Genomic DNA, 23228 nt, shown 5'->3' on the forward strand with positions numbered 1-23228 from the left:
TTTTACAATAAACTTTACAAACAAGAAAACATAGAAGAGGACAAAATAACAAATTTCCTGGATCAACAAAAGTTAATCAAAACAACGGACGAACAGAAAAGAGAACTAAACAAAGAAATTTCGGACAAAGAAATAAAAATCGCGATTCGCAAATTAGATTCTCACAAAGCGCCAGGCCCAGATGGACTGACGGCCGCATACTATAAAACATATGAAGAAATTCTGATACCTCATTTGAAAAAGGTTATGAATGAAGTAATGACAGTGCGCAAGATCCCACAATCATGGCAGCAAGCTACCATCACAATGATCCACAAAGAAAATTCGATAGAAACAAATATGAAAAACTACAGGCCCATCTCTCTCTTAAATGTCGATTATAAATTATTTACAAATATCCTAGCAAGCAGATTGAAATCATTTCTAAAAACATGGATAAAAGAAGAACAATCCGGCTTTTTGCCCCACAGAAGAATAAGCGACAATGTCAGGACCATCATTAACTTAATTGAATACTATGAAGTGACAAAACAAAAAGAAGTGCTTTTTCTATCACTGGATATTGAAAAGGCTTTTGACAGCGTCGACTGGACCTTCCTTAAAGCTGTACTAAGAAGATTAGAAATTGGCACAGAACTTCAAAATGCGATAGAGACAATCTACGACACACAAGAAGCCAAAATTTTAATAAATGGAACAGTCTCGGAGAATATAAGGATACAAAAAGGAACCAGGCAAGGATGTCCCCTCTCACCCCTTCTTTTCATAATGGTTCTGGAAATATTACTAAACACCATTAGAGAAGATAAAAGTCTAAAGGGAGCAGAAATTCTAGGCCATGAATATAAGTGCAGAGCCTTCGCGGATGACATGATGTGCATCATTGAGGACCCAATAAATACCACAAAAAATTGGATAAAAAGATTGGAGGAATATGGAAACATGTCGGGACTCAGATTAAATCTCGAGAAGACTCAAGCGATGACGAAAAATATCTGCGAAGATAGACAAAGAAGACTCATGGAAAGAACAGGCCTAAAAATAACAACGAAGATTAAATATTTGGGAATATACATATCAACAAACAATCACCAACTTTTGAAATATAACTATGAACAAAAGTGGAAAGAAATCAGGAGAGATTTAAACAATTGGAACAATCTGGGGCTATCGCTACTAGGGAGAATTGCGACAATCAAGACTTATATACTCCCAAAGATGTTGTACCTATTTCAAAATATACCAATTATTGGGACCCTAAAACCCTTTTCAGATTGGCGGAAAGACATTTCCAGATTCATATGGCAAGGAAGAAAACCGAGAATAAAACTCAAAAATCTCTCAGATGACAGGACCAGAGGCGGTATGAACCTTCCAGATCTGCGCCTATATTATGAATCAACAGCGATATCATGGATCAGGGACTGGCTTCTCCAAAAAAACAAGAAAATGTTGAATGTAGAAGGCTTCAATTTAAAATCGGGCTGGCATGTACATTTATGGGGGTCACCGGACAAAAATGAAAAGAAATCTTTTAGAAATCATATAATAAGAGACTCCTTAAATAGGATCTGGGAGAAATACAAAAAAAGGATGTTTCCAAAAACACCAATGTGGTTATCGCCACTTGATTTAATCCAGAAGAGTTATCAAAGAAAATCGAATTGGCCAACTTATAGAGATCTTCTAACAACACAAGGAAACAATTATGTCTTAAAATCCCGGGAAGAAATCGTGGTATCATTCAAGCAAGTAACATGGCTCCACTTCAGACAAATAAAGGAACAATTTAATATAGATAACCGAACAGGCTTCATGAGGAAGGACTCAGATTGGGAAAAAATATTGGAGTCCGAAAACAAGACAATCACAAAAATCTACAAAAAACTATTGGAGTGGGACACCGAAACTGAACATGTCAAGACTTGCATGACACAATGGGCCAGAGACATTGGCAGGCCAATCATGTATGAAGACTGGGAAAAGATTTGGAATAAAAATATAAAATTTACTTACGCTGCGGATCTAAAAGAAAATCAATACAAAATGCAATACAGATGGTACATCACCCCAAAGAAATTAGGACACTACAGGAAAAACACGCGAACAAAATGCTGGAAATGCCAGGAAAAAGAGGGGAATTTCTTCCACATGTGGTGGACATGTACTAAATCAAAGGAATATTGGAACGAAATACACAAAGAATGCGGAAAAATAATGAAAAAGAATCTTCAGATGAGGCCAGAATTATATCTGCTAGGACTGACAAACACGAAACTTGACATGAATGAGGAAAAGGTATTAAACTATTTAATCATAGGAGCCAGAATAGTTTTCGCAAAGGTATGGAGATCAAACCAGATACCATCCATTACCCAATGGTTATCAAAGATATGGGACATAAAGAATATGGACAAACTGACGTTCTTGATGAGAAAGCACCAAGGCACGCCAATGAAAGAAACCGATTGGTCAAACTTTGAGGAGTACACAAGATCAAGAATGACTTATGAGGGGAAGGTGATATAACCTACAAGAAATCCAAAAAAAAAAGAAGAAGAAGAAGAAGAAGTTAATAATTCAGCAAAATAATACCGAAAGTAAAGAGGAATACCCTCACTTGAGACAACCAAAGATCCTCCACATCAAACAATTAACCACAGGGACCATCAAGAGACAACGTGTTACCACAAATCCAATATCTCACTATCTCTTCCATAAGTACCTGCACTCCCCATCTTACTTGCATGCCCCCCCTCACCCCCCCCTCAAGTTACTATAAGTTCTATCCCCTACTCTTCTTCTATAACAGAACTGTTTTTCACAGAATACGATCCTGTAACAAAAGCTATCAATAAAAATTATTGAAAAAAAAAGAAAAAAAAAAGAAAAGTGACTTAGTCCAAACATTCAGGTGAGCTTCCTGATGGTAATAGCTGGTTGACATTGCAATATACTACGTTGGAAGGTGATGGACACATCTTTATTGTGGGTTTGAACAGATTTCATATGGTGTTTTAGCTGTGGATTCCTGGATTGACAGAGGGCTGAGGTATTTCAGCCATATTATTAGAAGGGACAATTCACCTAGAAAAGAGAATAATGCTTGATACAGTAAAGGGTGGCAGGAAAAGAGGAAGACCCTCTTCCAGATGAATGGACCCCGAAAAGGGAAACAAGGTTCGGAGTCTGCAAAACCTGATTAAGACTGTTGAGATCTCTCATTTATAGCATCTTCATGAGTCAAAGTCGACTTGACACTGCTAATAACCACAAAGTATAATTAGAATCAAAGCTTTGCTCTTTCTATAGCAATCATTGAGAGGCTAGCCACTTCAGAAGATCCTGAAGATAATCCCCGATTTATACCAGTTTGAGATGATGACTCTGCTTCAAAGGCATTTCACTCTGACAAGAGAGGCGCTGTGTCAGTCTTGGTGCCATGGATCCGAGCTTCCAATTTCAGTTGCAGAGGCTTCGACAGTAGAATATGGTTTGGAACAAGGCATTAATCACAGCATTTCTATCCTGCCTTCACTAAAATTTACAAGCAGCCGGCCTTCCACTTATCAGCCTCCTTTGTTTATCTGGCATGTTTTATTTTATGATTTGTGATTTGTTTATCTAATATATATCCTGCTTTCTCCCAAGTGCAGAACCCATGGTGGGTTGCATCATAAATCAAAATACAACTAAAACCATAAAAGAACAGTTTAATGGGCTAGCTTGTTTAAACCAAACATACTTTAAATTAAAAACTGTTTAAAACCATTTAAAGATGAAAGAATAAGACAATGAAGTATAGCTCCCCCTGCCCCCATTGAAAGACTCTTCTTCAGCATCAACTTTGTGTCTAAAATTCTGTTTGAATCAAAAGGAGGAGGAGAGAGGAGACAAGAGGGGTTGGCTCTGTGGAAGAGAGTTGCAGCATTTGGAAGCAGTCACCAGGGAGGCCCTGTTTCCATCTTTTTTCTTAATGTGGAAAATTTCAAGAAAAAGAAGATGGAATAGCTATAGTATGCTTTCTGATTTCTGGAACAAAGAGCTGTTTGTCTGGAAATGTGTGTGTTTGTGTTGGGTGCAGTTGCTACTTATGATCAACTTATAGTGGCCCAATCAATTTCATAGGGTTTTCTTAGGCAAGGATTTTTGCCATTCCTTCCCCTGAAACAGCCTACAGCACCTGGTATTCATTGGTGGCATCCCATCCAAGTACTAACCAGGGCTGATCCTGCTTAGCTTCCACAGTCACATGAGATCTGGTGCATGTAGGGTAATTTGGTCTAGTTAATTTGTGATAGATCTTGATTAGGAAAAAATACACAGACTAAGGGCTGCATGGCATGAAACATCCCTTGTTTGATGGTCATTTCCTTTCGAGCTGTTTCCACCTTCCAGCCAACTTCTAGATTGTGATTGTTCCTCCTGCTTATAAATCTAGGCCACAGCTGTCAAGAAAGAGCTTGAGATGTCTGTATCTTTCTTCACTGCTTCTGGGGATTGATGTTCTTCTACCTACATCTAAAACATCTTCACTGTTGAGGACTACTGGGCAAACCAATGCCTTGAACAGTGTTGTAAAGAAATCTGAATAAAAAAGGATAGGGAGAGGAGCAAGAAGATGGAGGAGAATAAAGATAGAAATAAAAAGACTTCCTTCCTTCTGGAAGCAGAGATGCAGCCCTTGCCAAGTTCAGATCTCGAACCTGAGCAAGTCCTTGTGGGAGCTGCGCCTGTGCCTCCCTACCCAACCAAAGGGCTTTTGCAGGTAGCACAACATCTTCTCAGTGACTGGAGGATTAAGAAAACCGTGCATGTTTTCCTGAGCCGCTGAAAGCTACTCATCTTCTCTTTATTTCATCTTTCCTTATTCTCTACAGTAGCTTGAAAGAACCTGGGTCTTGCCCTTGCAATGCTTTCTTCAGAGAAACACCATCTTGCTTTTCATAATAAAGAATGAACTATAAGAGGGCACAAAAGGATTAGATCCTATCCCTTGGCAGAGTTCAATTTAGGAGGAAAATAATGAGGGATATGAGGATGGTAGGTTAAACTAGGAGCTTGGTGAGAGAATCAGGACAGGTGACAGGAAGGGCTACTTCACATAGTGCGTAGTTAAAATGTGGAATTCACTGCTACTGGATGTTGCAAGGGTTGCCAACTTGAATTCTTTCTTTCCTTTGTGGTCCATAAGATTGTTCATTGCTGAACAGGACAGCTTTATACCACTGTGAGGATCGGAAGCCTTTCAATAAGGTGAAAAGGCATAGAAACCAAGTTCTTAGGGAGCTGATTATGTTTAGTTTGGAGAACAGAAAGTGGAAAAGTGAGAAGATACAGCCATCTTTAAAGAAGACAGCAAATTATTTTCTGCTGCCCCAAAGACTGTAACACAAACACGTGGATTCAAAGGACATTTAACATTCCAGCTAAATGTAAGAACTTCTTCACTGCAAAAGCTGATTGACAGTGGAATGGACTGCCTTTTGGAAAGGTGGAAAACTCTCCTTTTATGGAGGTCTTTAAACAGAGCCATCTCCCAGGAGTGCATTAACCATATCTTCCTGTATAGCAGGAGGTTCTACCAGATGGCCCTTGTGATCCCTTCCAACTCCATAATTCTCTGATGAGGAATAGGAAGTGAAGGCTGCAGTGAGATACCCATGTCCTGTTTGGGAATTTCCCAGAAGAGGCTTCTGGTTTGCTATTGTGAGACCAGAAAGTGGCACTAGTTTGACCTTTGGCTTGACCTAGCTGAGTTGCTTTGATTTTCTTATGTTGTTTTGGACTTGTTAATATGAAACACATTTCATCATCTGGGTCACAATTAAGTCTGGTTACCTAAGCCATTAGTTTTAGATAAGAATAACAAGTGAAAAGGTGTTGTTGGGAAGGAGTAAGAGACCCAGGGTGCCATCTCTTGCCGCTTAATTGAACCCCAAGGTCTCCTTTGCCCTGTGAGAAGCAAGATGCTTTCATCACCGACTTGTAATTATTTCTGTTGTGGAAACCCACATCAGGCATGAGAATTAAAATAACAAGGGCAGTGAGATATTGATCCCTCAGCAGGGAAGGGGGTTGGGGTAAGGCGGGCAACTCCTGCTTCGATGGCTTTGTTTGTGAAGCGCTGGAGAGGCACTGAGGACTCTCCATGCTAATGAGAGTAATGAGCATCATTGCTGCAGAATTATGCTGAGCAAAGGTTAAAGAAGCACGTAATTGACTCGAGCACAAATGCGGTTCAGAAGGGGAAGGAAAGTAAAACCCACAAAGCGAGAGTAAATCCTGGAAGAACCTGTGATAGTCTGTGTTGGGCTGCTGCTTAAAGGCTGAATGTATGTGACAGCTTACTCACCTTAACTTGTCTTGGTAGGGAGTTACACAGTCATGGGATAGATAACTTCAAAGTTACATAACTTTAAAGTAGACGATGAAGACATCAAAGTAGTTAAAGATTTTCTATACCTTGGCTGAGTCATAAATCACAATGTAGACTGGAGCCAAGAAATCGGAAGGCTAAGACTTAGAAGAGCAGCTCTGAAAGAAGTAGATCAGATTCTCAAATATATCATTAAAGACCAAGGTCAGGCACAGTTTTTTCCATTTCTGTGTTTGGATGAGAAAGCTGGACAGCGAAGAATTAATAGGAAAAGAACCAACTCATTTGAAATTTAATTCTAGATGGCAAAGTTTAACCCCATAGCAGTTTTTTCAAGCATGCCATCTTCCAGAGGTATGGATTTCCCATCATTCCTAGAAAGTGGGGACAATGGGTAGCCTCACTGGGGATGAAAAGAGTTGTAGTCCGACATATCTGGTTGGCCATCTCACTGTCTTTAAGGAGATTGTATCCCCATGGTAAAAGAAGCTTGGGGGTGGGATTGTTGAGAAGATTGCCCTTGGATTAGACCAAAACCTTGTCAGACTGTCCCTGTTCCCAATGATGGCCACCCAATGCCTCCCACAATCAGAGCATGAGGGCAGTGCTTTGTTCCTGCTGTTTGTCAAGGAGTTCTCCTTCCTGCCCCCAGGTTTGGACCCAAAGATAATCTGCATCAGGGTCCTGCCACTAGGGAGAAGTTCCTCATGGTTGCTCCTCAGTTATGGGCACCCTTTCGACCTACATGGTTAGAGCCTGACCCTGCATGTGTTTTGAGAGTGCTGGAAAAGAGCTGTCGCTTTTGGGCTGGCTCTCACTGATGGGACTGGGCAGATGATTCAGAAGAGAAACTTGGAATTTAAATAGGCATTTCAGTTTTTGCTACGCATGTTAATTTTTAACTGTTTTATTTATATAAGTACTTTCTACCACCCTTAAATTATATTCCCAGGGTGTTTATCGACTGGCAAATTCTTGGAAAATGTTGATAAACATATCTCGGATTTTTCATAGCTGACCTTGGGCACGTTGCTGTTTTCTCACCCTGCTGGGCTCTTGGATGGGGGAGTGACCGTCCTTCCTGCAATACATTGGCAGCTGGGGTGTTGCCCAGCTGGGCCTGAGCCTGTTGTCTTTGCAGGTGTTTGGGGCTGGAATGCCCAGGTGAGATCCAGGCGTGAGATCATTGTTTTATTGCAGTCTGCTTCTCCTCCTCCTTCAAGTACAGTCAGTTGCTTCTTCCCTGGAGATCAGCCAGACCAAAGCACTGTCAACTTGTAAGCATGGCGGGTGTAGCTGCAAGGATAGTTTATTATGCCTCTTGTTCCTTTGCTTCCTTCTGAGCTGCAACAGTTTTCTGCAGTACGTTCTGCCATTCAGAAGAATATGACAATAATTAAGCCCAGCAAACATCATCCTGACATTCCTTCCCAAAGCAGAGGATCCAATTCTAGTCAGCTCTGTGTCTTGTATGCATAGAATCATAGGGTTGGGAAAGACCCCAGGGGCCATCCCCCATCTGTAACTAACCAGGACTGACCCTGCCAAATTTCCAAGATCAGACATTCTGCCCATTGTGGTTTGAAACATCTTTGGAGGATGCACTTCCCACTGTACTTGCTACAAAGCATATTTGAGTCTCCAGGGTGGTGTCTCAAAGCCGCTCTGGTGACAACATTTGGGGAAAAGTGGAACTAGATCTTTAGGTACCTCATTAAGGCCCTTTGTATAATCCATGAGCTACAGAAACTGTTTTCTTCCCAATTGACTCATCAGGGTAATTATGATTACTAAAAAGGAGCCAGATGATGCAATAAAGCTAAACCTTGCCTTTCCATCTGGGAAGCACTTGTTGACTTAGGCATTCTGGTCTCAGGGTATTTCAGCAGATGGGGTTAAGCCAGTGCTTGGATGTTTCCATATCAATAATTCTAAAGCAGTATCTTTATTTTTTCATAACTTTTTTCAGTATCTTTCTCTTCTTTCCTTTTAAAAAATATTGATCCCAGATGATTGTGAGGAAGATGTGCACACAAATAACGAGAAAGATTTAATGTTATCTCACGTTTAGGAGCCCCTGGTGGCAAAGCGGGTTAAACTGCTGAGCTGCTGAACCTGCTAATCAAAAGGTCGGTGGTTTAAATCTGGGGAGCAGAATGAGCTCCCACTGTTAGCCCCAGCTTCTGCCAACCTAGCAGTTTGAAAACATGAAAATGTGAGTAGATCAATAGGTACCACTCCAGCAGGAAGGTAATGCCGCTCTATACAGTCATGCTGGCCACATGACTTAGGAGGTGTTTACGCACAACGCCAGCTCTTCAGCTTAGAAATAGAGACAAACACCGACTCCCAGAGTTGGACACGACTAGACTTAATGTCAGGGGAAACCTTCACCTTTACCACATTTAAGGAAAAAACCATCCTCTAAGCAGTTGAACTTTGCACCTGGGATGATTATTCAAAAGAGAAGGATCTGTTGGGCATGTTGGTAATCCCATTGCCTTCAGAAATTAAGAAACCAAGAGGAACCAATACATAGTTCAGAATCCTATTTATCAGGTTTCCACCCACAGAAAAAAAGAAGTGCCGTGTCACAATCTTCCCCATAATAAGTGATCATCAGAGGTCCCTGAATCTTTTGAGGTCCTATGGAGTGGTCATGTCTGTGGATAAACATGCTATTCCTGTCATAATTTCAGAAACCAAAAATTCATACTTCATTACAAACAGAGTCAGAGTATTTAAAAAAAAACCAAGAAAGGCAATTGTTCCTGACGGGTTTTTTATTGTGTCAGAAGCAAATTGAGACAGATCACTTCTGGTGTGAAAGAATTGGACATCTTCAAAGACATTGCCCAGGGGAGGCCTGGATGTGTTACCATCCTGCAGGGGGCTTCTCTCATGTTCCTGCATGTGAAGCTAGGGCTGACAGACGGAAACTTACCCCTTTTAACTGATTCGAACCGCCAACCTGCAGTTCAGCCGGCACAAGGATTTAATTCATTGTGCCAGAGTAAGAGCTGTTCAGTGATGAAACAGCATCTCATCTTAGTGGATGCCCATAGACAGAGGATGAATAGCCACCTGACAAGGATGTTTTCATGATGGATTGGGCTAGATTATCTTTGAAATACCTTACAGTGGTATCATCCTGTGGTCTCTCCCTCTTTTTTTCCAGACATGGAAGCTGCCCAAAGATCCTACAGAAGATTTCCTTCTAGGTAGCCTCTTTCTAGCTCATCCTACATTCCAGGAACTAAGCCAGGAATCTGTTTTGAAGAAATACAACACAAGTACTATTAACTCTAACCACAAACCTTTTCAGTTTTTTTCAAATATTTGGATATTGTGTCTTTTCCATCCCCACTGCAAGGTCTAAGAGTTGTGAGACAGCCTCCCAGAAAGGCTGGATGACTATGGAGGAAAAGAGCATGTAGGTTTCACATAACCAGAAATGAAATTTTTAAGGGGGTCAGTTTCAACACAAGCTTTGTGTGTGTGTGTGTGTGTGTGTGTGTGTGTGTGTGTGTGTGTGTGTGTTGCCACTTTTGCCTTTAATTTTTCCAGCCAGCCTGCCTTCTTCACAAAGTCTTTTCAGCAGAGCTGTGTTCATTTCAGAAGTGCTTCCCTTTGGCAGCCGTCCGTTCTGCAGCCCCTCCTCTGGTCCCCGTCATCAGTTGGCTGGATGATGGATGAGTACCCGAGCCGTTCTTTGAACAAGGGACACTACAGAAGGAGGGGTGATATTGGGGGGGGGGGGACTTATTCCCTTCCGTTTCCTTGGATTTGCCGACCCTGGTCATTAATCACTATGCCCAGTGAAACAAGAGGGAGAGAGAAACTTTGGCACTTGTGTCCGTGTGTCCTTCTACACACACACACCCATGGTTGCTGCCTGGCTGCTTGCTAGACTCAGGGTTTTTAGCTTTCTTGTCAGAAGAAGCCTTGTTAGCGTTGACCGCTTTCGTTTCTGTAAGTCCTGCAATGCTTTGAATAAGAGAAAGGATCTTGAAATATACAACTATCTCAGGGCAGTTGGCACAGGTGGCCTTTCCTGCAGGGTGTCTGGATGTATGTCCATCCATGCTTCTGGAAAAGCAAAAGCTTATGCTGAAATATATTGATTAGTCTTTAAGGTGCCACGGGACTCCCTCAGAGAGGGAGAAGTCTGTCTTGCATGTACTGTGTCACTGCACCTACAAAGATAAAGTTTTCTGTTGATTTACTTTTCGAACCTTCAAAAGTACATGAGCTCTGGTCAGAGCTGTCATTATTGCTTATGTACGGTGATGATTTGAATCATGTGGTTTCCTCGGCACACGCTTCAAGCACGCACTGTTGTTTTCGTTGTGGCTAGGTATTTTTAGTCACTGATTTTGTCAGATTTTCTGTTGTTTTAGGTACAATATTGTAGTCTTGTTCAGTATTAGAGGAGGTCTGTGGGTTGTCACTAGGTGACCCTAACCCTAGGGAAGTCACTGTGAGGGGGTTACAATACCCGTGTATATAACTTTCATTGCTGATCTAAATGTTGTCATCTACACAAATAAATATCCTCATTTCATATTCCTCTTCCAGTATGGATGGGAATCACATGATGTTCCAGATGTTGCTTGACTTCAATTCATATCAGGCCTAACACTTGAGGAATTCTAGGAATTGCAGTTTAGTAGCCTCTGGAGGCCTCATGATTCCCACGCCTGGAAGAAAGTGTTTTCGGACGCTCAAGAAGGCTATTCAGCTCTAAGTAATAGTTGTTGCTACGTGGGCATGATTAGTAGGCTTTGGGGTGATCTAGAATGTGTGAAATCATTCTTCCTGCAGATATTTTATGAGTTTATAATCAATGACACTCAAGAAAGGAGGGGTCTGATTGTGCAGACATCACCATAGGCCCTCCAAAAAGCAGGGGCGGATTGGAAATGTGGGGTAGGGAATAGGGGAATAGGTTTTACACGTATGATGAAAGAGGTGAATAAGCAACATTTTGTTGCATTCCACAGTTGGAATTTGGCATTACAAGCTGAACTGCGACTTCTCTTGTTGTGAAATGTACAGCTGCTATAGAGATGGCAAAGATGGCTTTGGTATTTGCTTGTCTTTAATCTGTGGAAGAGGCCATTACAGTGTGTGGGCGGGAGAGGGAAAGAGATGCCTGTTTGTTGGGTCTTTCCTCCAGATCTGCTCTGTAAAATGTCTGCATATAACCTGTTCCCAGGTTTTAAAAAATCTCTCTGTCTGTCGGAATATTTGGTATCTAAAGCAGAGTAGAGTGCAGTGTAGCCAGGGCTACATATGAGTTTACAGTACGGACCTCATCACACTAGAGCTTGGATCCACTTTAAATCCACTTTAGGGAGGGGCCTATAAACAGCTCAGCCACACAGGTCCTGGGCCTCACCAAACTACAAACCCCAGAATTCTGCAGGAGACAGAAACCCGATTTAAAGTGGATCCATGCTCTGTGGTGATGAGGCAACAAGAAACAGGAGAGAAAACGCACAGGATGCTCTGGCAAGGTAATATATATATATTTGTATTGTTGCAGGTAATGTATCTCAGATAAAAGAGTAGATAGACCAAAGAAAGTTACTTAACTTTTGTATAAGATTCCCCAATCCTGTCTCTCATGTCTGTGTCTCAGGTCCCTCGATGCAGAAAGAAGCCTCATGATGTTCCCCTCTCAAACAAAGTATTTTATTCCACTAAAGCAGAGCTTTCTAAACTGTGTGTCATGACACGTTTGTGTGTTGGCTTCAGAATACAGGTGTGTCATGTAAACATAACAAGATATATGTGAACTAAGGAATAAATCATACATTTAAAAAAATATAAATGAAAAATTTTCATGACATATGTTAGGGAATCCCTAAGTAAGTAAGTAAGCAAGTGTTATTACAATTTATGTATGTGTCCGTATCTCTTATAAGAGGCTGGTTTAACTTCTGGTTTGACAGTAAAGCTGAATTACTGTGTCACAAAATGACGCACGTCTGAAGCAGTGTGTCACCAGCATGAAATGTTTGGAAAGCTCTGCACTAAAGGCTTATGGGAAGAAGGCAGAAGTGGCCTCTTCATGCAGGCAGGAAGCAAAACACCTTGAGTTACATAGACCTAGGAAAGAGAAGTGAAGAGCACACACCACAAGGTTCCCTAATTCCCTCTGTATACAAGTGTTCATGGTTTTCCACTTCCAAAATCCAACAAACACATTGTAGACCATGATGTGCTCAGATTGCAAGGTCACTTTGTGTGTGTATATATGTATGTGTGTCACTGCAAGTCTCAAAAAGTCTGGCATGGGTGACATTTGCATCTTCTTATTACCTCCTTTTTTTTGAGCTTCACACACTGTGAAGGGCAATACTAGGTGGTCTTGAAGCATTGGGGTGCTGGGCTGGAAGGTTACCCATTTACATACCATGTAAATCTTCATAGCAGCTTTTTCTGTGCAGAAATGTTATTTCCTGTGTAGAAAATACTGTTTTCTGTGTAGGAAACTTATCTTCTGCTTAGGAATGTTGTTTTCTGTGAAGAAAAAGCTGGTTTCTGCCCAAAAGTGTGTTTTTGGACCAAGTTAGTCCCAAACTATAAAGATTCTTGTCTATATAAGGTTCCATGTTTCTGAAAAGCTCAAGTAACCCATTTTACAGATATTTTGAATATTCATTCCTGTGAAGGAACATTGTCAACTCCTTGATCAACTGGAGTAATTTAGTTTGCTTATTGTTCATCGTGATAATGAGTAAATAGCAGCATTTTTATCTGATGCAAGTAGAGTCCCCATGTCTAGAGGGAAAAGCAAACCAGAATGGGACTAAGTGGAGGAAATGGCTAGCTCTATGGTTCCTGGGGTGAAAAAGCAAAAAACCCACAAAAAAACCCTAGAATGTAACAGAATATAGCTGTCGTAGGCACCTTCCTTTTCCTTCCTAGTTATTTATCTCCTCCTGTGTCGCTTTTGGTTCTTCAAACGAAGAAAGAGTAGAAGAGGTCAAGAGAAAGTTTCAGAAAGGTCTATGGAAAGTGTCTGTCCTTTGGAGCGATGCTCCGTCCCTGCGGTTCCTTGTGGAAAATGGAGTGACAAACCCAGAAGCTTGTATTCCTTGTAGCTGAGCTCAGTGCTCATTATTCTACATCTCCAGAAAATCCAGTTTCAGCAAGAAATGCCTTTTCTCCTCCAGTCAAAGAGCATCTGTAGCCTTTGCTTGGGGCAAAATTTTTCCCTTTTGCAACAAATGCTCACTGTCTACAGCCGCCTTGCCACATCCCTAAAGCTCGCTTTATGTATTTTCTTCTCTCCTTTCTCCCTGCTCCTCCCCCCTTTTTAAGGTTGCAGAACCTATGGTATTTAACTCTCTCTTAAGTATTTCAGGGGAAGGAAGTAAATAATATCTTAATTTAGAGAAGGAGTAATGTGTGTTTGTTGTAAGCTTTCTCAAGTCTCGTTGGAGGGGCAGAATAATGTAAATGTTTTAAATCAATGTGGCTGCTTTGCTGGTGCTCAGTGGGACAGCGTCAGCGTTTCAATGCCAAGTTCCTGTGTGGAGGCTGGTTGAAGGCTGTGTCCTTTCTTTTCAAGTCAAGCACAAGGCTCCGTGGCCTTGCTTATCATCAGAGAAAAATGAATGAGTAGATGCGAAGAGCTACGAAGATGCCAGAAACATCTGCTCGTGTAACCAAGGGGGAACCATCCATCTATCTTGACCATCCATCTATCTTGATGAGTAGCTTAGGCCTTCTGTGCTGCCAAGGCAAAGAATGATGGATTCAAAATACAAGTGGCCCTGTTGTTTCCTACAGTCTAGTTTCTCAAACTGAAAAGTCTTGGAAGCCTTGTGGCTGGAGAAAAAGATAGGCTAATGACAGTCCCAGTCCAACCCACAATCAGGCTCTGGTCTCCATCTGTAGTCAAAGGGTTTTTCTGCCAGTATTTATCCCCTTTCTCATCCCCATTTGCTTTCATGATCCCATATGAAATATTGTTCAAAATGTTTTTAGCTTTGAATATGATTTAATGGATTTTAACTGTGAATTTTTAATACTGTTATGTTTAATTCTGTTTTAATGTTTGCATATTTGTATAATTTTATTTGTATGGTCATACTTTTAATGTCAGCTTTGAATCTCATTCGGGAGAGATAAAGCAGGGTATTATTATTATTATTATTTATAATAATAATGAAAAATCCAAATTAATCCAAATCCAAATAAATTAACAAATTATTATTATTATTATTATTATTATTATTATTATTATTATTATTATTATTATTATTTAACTTGCATCATGCCTTTTCCTCAGCTCTGGATCTCAAGGTGTATTTCAAAGAGTTAAAGCAAATACAGTTAGTATTCCTAATGTTGCAGACTCATCCCAACAAGACAGACTGACTGATGGACAGGCATTACCCAAATAGGTAGACACTAGTTGGTGGCTACTTGGCATGACAGACAGGGAGGGAGTCCCCTAAATATTAGGATATCATCCAGTTTTTTGTGGTCACAATGACCCATGTTGGTAGGTTATTTTCAGAATGTTTTAAAACTTTTACATACGCTTTTTGGTGGTAACACCACTCACCTTTGGATTCCTTATCCCCTCTCTTGCTGCCTAAATCTTCAGTTCCTTTCTGACCGCTGCAGTATTTTGGGCAGTTCTTTTGCTTCATTCTTGGATTTTGGTTTGTCTTTGGGAAATGCTCCATTTTTTGGCTAGTTGCGGTGTTCAGTAACTCTTTCGGAATGTGATTTGAATTGGTTGTGAGTCTGATTTGGGCTGTCGACCTTCCCTTCAGTTGCCAGTTATTTTACTCTGGGGTCCTGTTATAACTCCCCCCTGTTCTTTTAAGAAAGATACAACTTGTGGGACCAAAATCCCAGAGCAGGACGGACATTAACTTTGCTTTTTTGAAGGACATGCCTCTTGAGTGTGGAATGGCCACTGGTCCCAGCCCTTGACTGTCACTTCTCTCTACAGACATGATGCCTTTGGGAGAGCTCTCTTGTTTCCCTTGCAGTCTGCCCTCCAGTGACTACCGTTTAGCATTAATGCTGATTCCGAACATGCACAGTCACTGTATCTGTGACAACTAGGAGGAGCAGTCAACTGACCTCACTGCCATGAATGTGCCTAGTCACTTTTCAAAGCCAATGAGGATGACAGCTAGCTATCACCACAATCTATGGCAACCAATTAAATGTTAGTAAGGCAGTGAATGAAATATTAAATGCTGACATACTCCTGCAAACTGACCCAGAAAGTTTGTGTTTCTCCAACCTTCCTTTAACATTCTCCTAGTCCTGATGCTTCTAAAAACAACAGCAACATCCAGCTAGGAAGAAAGGGAGGACCTGAAGACATAAAAACACTTTTTTAAAAAAGGAGCTGCCTTTTGCAGAGGCTTTGTTAGGTGAGATACACCTATATTTTAGTATAATTAAAAATGGAAGATATTTCTTAGCATGAATGTGACTATTGGTACCATTCTGGAAAATTTCACATCAGCCAAGTTTCCAGTATTGATTTTATTTATGAATTTATATGTGAAGTTTCCTCCTTGTTTAAAACCTGAGAACAGAGCTCTTAAAGCAATTAACAAAATATTATTTAAAAATTAAGTGCTGTCGAAGCAGCTTAAACAAAGCCCATTTGATAAAACTATCTCCTAATAGGAGATTTCAGCAGGGAGAAATGCAAGGCGCTACACTTAGACAGAATGAGCTATAGAGATCCAAAGGGATCTAGAAGTCTTAGTAGACCTCAAGCTGAACATGAGCCAACAGTGTGATGCAGCAGCTCAAAAAGCCAACATGATGCTATGTTGCATCAATAAGAATATAATAGTATCTAATTCTAGATCGAAGTAAGTTGTAGTCCAATTGAGTAATGGATTGAAATTGCAGGAAAAGAGGTTCAACCTAAACATTAGGAAGACCTTCCTGGTGGTGAAAGCTGTGTTGTGGTGGAATATGCTGCCTTTGGAGTCCAGTGAAGTTTCCTTTTCTGGAGGTTTTTAAGCAAAGACTGGATGGCCATCTATCGGGAGGTTTTGGATTGTGTCTTCCTGCATGGCAGGACGTTGGACTGGATGTCCCTTGGGTTCTCTTCCAACTGTATGATTCTTTATGATAGGAGCCTCTGGTGGTGATTCCATTTTTTATTTTTTTTATTTCTTTATTTATTTATTAAACTTGTATACCGCTACTCCCAGTTTGGCTCGGAGTGGTTTACAGAAATAGATTAAAACAATACACTTAGCTTTAAAATAACAATAAAAACAACAATAAAAGCAACAATAAAAACAGACATAGCCCCGAGTTTTTCACCCATTGAAAGCTTGTCGGAAGAGCAAGTTTTTGCAGGCTTTCCGAAAGGATTTTGCTGACCTAAGAGTTCCCATTTATCTCGGAGGGCTTGCCTTGGCTGGGCACAGGTGCCATGTGGCTGGCGGGCTCCCATACACTGCAGAAATGTGGGTAGCTGCCATGCGGAAACGTGCTGGAAGCTCACACAAGAGGGGAGTGGTTGCTCCTGTCGCCTGAAGCTTCCCGGCGGAATGCTTTCCCTTTCCTTCTTGGTGTTCTGAAGCATCAGAGAAGCAGTGTGTGGATTTGCTTTGCCTGTTCCCTGTTTCCTTTGTGGAGGCTCACTGGCATCAGAAGTGCCTCTCCTCACTGCTTTCCCATTCCTAGCGCCGTGCCCTGGAGCCTTGTTTCCCGGGCACCGTCTTGACCCCATTCCCTTGTGTTTGGCCGGAGTCTGCCAGGTGGCACCCGGGATCCCAGGAGCGTTGCTGTGCCGCCGGAGTGGCTCTGGCTGGTGGCATGTGTTGAGTGTCATTATCCAGTCAGCTGGTGTGGGAATCGAGCAGCCGCGGCTCGTCTTGGAGACTGAATCCTTTGCCTGTCGCAACAGCAGCAGCAGCAGCAGCAAGGAAGGCAGGCAGGCAGGCAGCAGTGAACAGCAAAAGGGAAAACACACACTAAATGTGTTTCAAACAACCAGGAGCACATGGAGCAGAGGGTGGGTGAGAGGACCTCATGACAGCAGCATGTTACTCAGATCATTCCTGCACAACCCGAGAGCATGCTTCTTTAGCTGGAGATCACCCAGGTAAGGGCAGCGCTCCCTCCTCTCTTTATTAATTGGCCTTCACCACTGTTTTGCCCCTCACCCCAAAGGCCTCTTTCCGGCATGAACCTTGCTAATGTGTATTTGTTCCTCCTGCTTTTAAGTTGTGCTTTGCAGTTCCCGGAGTTGCTGTCCTGCAAGGGCTTGCTTGTTTCTTGGCTGGACAGCTGTAGAAATGGAAAGAAGTCTTCTGTGGTGCATGTTATCTGTGTTTATGTAACAGGGCAAATAAAAGACGGGTCTAGCAAGATTTTTCAAGCTAAGAGACTTACTTACCTTAAGGATGAGGATTTCTTGTGAACTGAACTTTGGCCACCTCCCTTTCTTCTTCCTGAATCCCATCGTGTCTCTTTTTTCTCTCATTGCCTTTTATATTTGGTTGAGCTGGCTGCTCTTTGGCTGATGTTGTAAATGAAAACTTGTGCCTTGCAGCAGCGACCTTGAAAATCAGTATGCAAATGTTTACTTTAGCCACACTTAGCAAGAATCCTCTCAGTCTTTTGCAGAAGAGGACACACAGGTGTGTGTGTGTGTGTGTGTGTATGTATGATAGAGTGGTGATGGCATCTTTAAATTGAGGAAAAAATGCCAATTGCTTGACAGTTTGCTAATAATTGACAAGCCATAAAAGTGGCAGAAAAAGTTAATTATTTTGAATTGTTTTCTTTTAAGAAATCATCATACAAAAGAAATAAGTCTTTCCACTGGTGGAAATTTATTTGTTGCTGCTGTATTGAGAAATTCTGAACATTTCTGAAATTCTCTATACATGGAGGTAGGGGTAGAAAGAAGAAGAAAGAGGCCCTGATGTGTTTGAACCTTCGGTGGACAGCATGTGTTGTCAGTGTGATGTTTTCTTGGTTCAGGACAGGGCAGTACGGCTTACAAACATTGTAGACCAGCCTCCCTATTAAACATTGAATTATGCATTGCTTGTGTTATGCTAACATGTCTCTGACAGAGTCCCACGTGCCGGGAAAAGAGAATTGGCACACATCGCTGTGTGGAACAGTTGCTACACAGCATGCCGGGGAAGTGTGTGCCTGGATATCACTGCACTGTGGCAATGATTATTTCCAACTTGGAACCGTGAGCGGCTGCAGTCTGATGCGATTCCTGACCGTGGGCGTGTGCCATGTGGAGCGGCGCTTCCACTCGGACGCAGGAGGCTCACTCGGCTTGCTCCGTTGTGACGCAGAATGCAGTCCTGGATAGAAGGGTCCAGATCAATAGTTATTTCACACATTTGTTACTAGGGATTGTATAAGGAGATGGCACATTCTGCATGCTGCCCAGCTTCTTTAATGTCTTTAGGTCCTTTGTCATGTTCGTTTCTTCCTCTGTCTGGCCTAGACTTAAGTCTCATGAGTCCCTTCTTCCCGGCCTTTGTCTTTCTCCTCTCCACTCTCCACTAGCAAAATTGTTGTTGTTTTCAAAAGTGAATGTCTTCCGTGTCATTGTTGGTTCATTTTAGCAGAAGTCAAGTCCAGCTACTTGTGGATCACCATCTTCAGATTCATGCAGCATCAATATTTGCAAGTAGTGACTGAGGTAGTGCATAAAATGGATAAATTTCCTTTTTGGTTTTGAGAAAATACTTTAAGGCACACTCTGTGTCTGAGACGGAACATACACATTGAGCTGGGCAGCAAAAGGTTGGGTGGGGGCTTCACCTGGCCAAATTGAAATAGGACCTCTTGGTTTTAATTGAAACAGGCTACAACTGTAAGGGTTAAAGCTGTAGAGACTTGATCCAGTATAGGACCAAACTCATCCCAGTTGTTGGGTTAATCTGGAATGATGAACATGGGATTCTATGTTGCTGTATTTCCTCTGCCGTCTGCAAATATAATGGTCAAGCATGCCATCAGGGCCCCAAAAGGTCTCACTAGGGACCTGAATGGTTATGGCAAGCACACAGGCTCTGCCTCCTCCAAACTGGGTCAATTCCCATGTCCAAATTGCCAAATGGTGATGAAAAATGAAGATGGAATGTAAATGAAACACCAGAAAAGGCTACAGCTCCCATTAAATTACTATCAATCCAAAGAACCAACTTAAGGGAAGGTTACTTGGAAGCCACCCAAAGCTAGTGGAGTGTTAACACACGCAGAGCTCCTTTTCCTGTCCCAAGGCAGAGAGGCGTGATGCCTTGCTTGCACCAGCTGATAGATCACTTTGGATTGGCGTGTCTCCCTTCCCGACACTTTGCCAGAGCCCACGAAGCACACATACCTCTGGGAAAGAAGAAGTCTGGCATGTTCAGAGAAGATGGCGCCCATCCAATACTATGCCTCCCAGTCACATGCTACATGTACACCCCCTTCCCCATATACAAGTCATGGATTTTTGCATTGTTTGTGCTGGGATGGTTCTGTGGAGTATCTTCTCCTGTAAGGACTTGCTGTGTGAATCTTCTGGGATCTCTGTGTCCCTCCATTCTCTGAGGTACAGTTTCACTCTGGCAGGCGGTTTGGATTTTTATTTTTAAAGAAGAAACAGGGCTTGTTTAATGTGCTGGACTTTTATTTGTTGTTTTTCTCATTATCCTAATGGCCTATGTTTTTAACTGACTTTGGTTTTATGGTGGTTTAATTGCTTTTTAACTCTCATACACTGTAAATGTTTAACTATGTCTGTTTTAAGTGTTGTAAATTGCCTTGAATCCCAGCAGTGACAAACTCAGGTTGATAAAGATGATGGTGGTAGTGGTATGTGTGTGTTTTTGAGAGACACACACAGAGATGGACATTTCACAGGCCTTCAAGCGCAATCACTTATTTCTGACTGGTATCCACTTCCCCAGAGTGTTTTCAATGCTATCCTACCAAGACCCCTTTCAATTTTAGAAGCCATGTGTTCAGCCTATGGCCTTCTCCATGCACAACATGTGCTTCGCCACAGAGCTGTGGGTTTTTACTAAAACACAGCCTGTTCAGTTACCACATACTGAGCTGGACACAATGGTTATTGGAGATAAATGGGATAAGAATGGTGTGAAACTCTCTCAATCCATGTCTCTGATTGCTCAAATCAATGGGCCAGGCTCTGTTCCACTTTCACTTTCTTACAGTTATTAAATAACTGTGAGAGTTGCAAAGCAGTCATGGTTAGTTGTGATGCTTTCACCCCAAGAGAGGCTTTGCTTCATTCTGCTGCTCTTGCTTTGCCTTGCCTCCGTCTCAGAGCTCAGCCCAACGGCCACAACGGTCTCTTAACAAATCTGCCTGCCTCATTTGATTCGTCTTACTGCCCAGACAAAACATTGTTTGGGGAGACCTTTCCCATTGTGACTGACAAGAGTATGTTGATTTTAAAGGCTAATTTCTGTGGCTGTTTTGTTTTTAGAAGATACTCTTGCTTTATCTCATGTATCCTATGAATAGCATGAGTCTGATATATATTCAGTAGAGGAGATGATCACATATTCTCTAAATAAACATTGAAGAGGTTAAAAAACTTGAATGGAAAATAGAGGAGATTTGGCACATTAGAGAAGCTGTATCAAGTGTGGTGTCCAATACAAATATTCTCTATAATGTCTCATAAAAATCCAGGAATGACCTAGGTTTCCAGCAGTAGCCAGAGGGGTGTGTCTATGTCACCAAATGAAAACAGTTTCCCTGTTTAAACAAAGGTTGGCTATCTGCCTCAATTGCCCAAAGGTTGCAGAATCTGGGAACCAAAGCTTCTAAGTCAAATAGCAAGTCAGGTTATCTCCAAGTGGGTCCCATTATTGTTATTGTCAGTTTATGAAGATCAGAATTAACATTCACAACGTGAGACTTTGATAGCACTGCCACTAGGAGCTGTAAGGTGGGAGATTTGTTTCTTAGATGTGATTTATATTTTCTAAGATTTCTAAGAAGTGGAAATATCTGAAAGCTTTGTGTCAGGGAGTGGATAGTCAGGATGCAGTCCTTGGCACTTTTTGAAAAACTGGCATTCAGAATAAAAGAAGCATGTCATCACGTAGAAAAGGATACATTTTAGACAGTTTGGTGGCTGTTCGTTTTATTTGTTTATAAAAAACATCCTCTCACTGCCCACTCAGTGTGCAGCTTAAATATCAAATAAATCCATGTTGATCATTTCAGAATTACTCGGTGTACCTAGAATTTATGTTCCAGCAATTACGACTGTATGTTCTTTGATTATCCAGACTGCTCATCCACTTGGTTTATTTGTTAGTATTCTTGTTGTTGTTCAGATGCTTTGTTATTAGTCTTAACTGAATGTCAGTTTAACATTTTCCTTACAATTACAACAAAACTAAGCAAAGAATTTTAAAAACACACACCATTGTGACTCTTAAGCGAGAATGCCTGGGAACAGTAATTTGGTGAAAGTATTTCAAAGCACTAATTCTCAGTAGCATGACATGTTGACAGTTATCAGAATATATTGCAGGAAACCATGGTTGCTTAGACTGGGCCAGTGCCATCTGAGATTGGGTAATGCGGGATGCCTCAAGCAATTTAGGCTGGTTCTACACTGACAATTTGGAACTGCATTATATGATCAGCATAGACCTGCATTGAACTGCATTATATGAGTCTCTGCAGTGACCATATCGTATAAATCTATCCATACTGCTAATAAAGTGGAAGGGTTGGTGTGCAAGTGTGATAGGAGTTGAGGAAGAGAAATGGATCTTTTCCATATACAGATAGTCCCCAAGTTACAAACAAGATAGGCTCTGGAGGTTTGTTCTTAAGTTAAATTTGTATGTCAGTTGGAGCAGGTACATTTTAAAGTGTAACTTCAACTCTATGGAAGTGTACCATGGAGTCACACTGGAGAAAATAGAGATTCTAGAGAGAACATATTAATCAAATTAATAAGTAATCAAATCCACAAAAATCTATTATCTTGGACAATTACTTCATTCTACCTTGAGATATTGAGGTAGAATGAAGAAATAGTCTTTAAAAAGAAAGATTAGTGGGATTACAATAATATTTTATTGTGTGTCTTTGAGATGAGAAGTCTGTTTTATCCTTTTGGTTTTATTATTTCAGTTATTGCTTTTAGTGGGGAAGGTGGGGGAAGTTCGTTTTAATTGATGCATATGGTGATACAAGTCATATATGGGGAAATTATTGTCCTTATCAATTGTATAACAACACTTATACTGCTGAAAGTAATAACAATACATATATAGATTTTTAAAAAACAGTTAAACCTACAAATGTGAAAGGCCAACTGTAAAGTGAGCAGGCATTCAAATAGTGTGACCAACATTACAGACTGAAGTGCTGCTGATGCATCTTCTCCACTTTCTGAATGGGCTGCATTGTTTCTGCTAAAAAGGAGGCAATACTTTCTTGACTTCTGATCCACACTGCCTTTAAAATGTTGGTAGATAATTTCTAGGGAATGTTTTCAGGTTGCTGGTGCTCTCGTGTCAAGCTCAAATGGATGCTAGCTGTTTGCTCTGAGCGACTGCCTTTCTGTGTCACTTTCATGCTTTCCAAAAACATGGCAGTGTGAAACCTAAGCTAGAGCCAGTCTGTCTCCTCTCGGTTCCTTGAGTTTTGGTGTGTTTATTCACTTTCCGTGCTGTGAGCATATTTTGTTCTTAATCTGTTTGACTCCCCATTCTTTTCCAGCAGAGACATAAGAATCGAAAGGTTGCCCAGCGGGTACAGGATGAACCACTTTTCCTTCCTTTCTACCTAGACAAAAAAATGAATGTTTTCCTAACATTTGTGC

At 41.3% G+C, this 23228-nt stretch overlaps 1 protein-coding gene across 6 annotated transcripts in view; it reads left to right on the forward strand.

Moving 5' to 3' along the window:
- Positions 1-23228, forward strand: part of ncoa1 (nuclear receptor coactivator 1) — a 342571-nt gene that overhangs the window by 193669 nt on the left and 125674 nt on the right. The window contains exon 1 of one of the 6 annotated variants that reach the window (XM_016996550.2): positions 16992-17495. The exons of the other annotated variants lie outside the window; for them this stretch is intronic. The gene's annotated coding sequence lies outside the window, so the exon portion shown is untranslated. Of the gene's footprint in view, positions 1-16991; positions 17496-23228 lie in introns of those variants that run through there. 6 annotated transcript variants of the gene reach the window in all.

The sequence above is a fragment of the Anolis carolinensis genome, chromosome 1 (assembly GCF_035594765.1).
Source record: "Anolis carolinensis isolate JA03-04 chromosome 1, rAnoCar3.1.pri, whole genome shotgun sequence".
Taxonomy (NCBI): domain Eukaryota; kingdom Metazoa; phylum Chordata; class Lepidosauria; order Squamata; family Dactyloidae; genus Anolis; species Anolis carolinensis.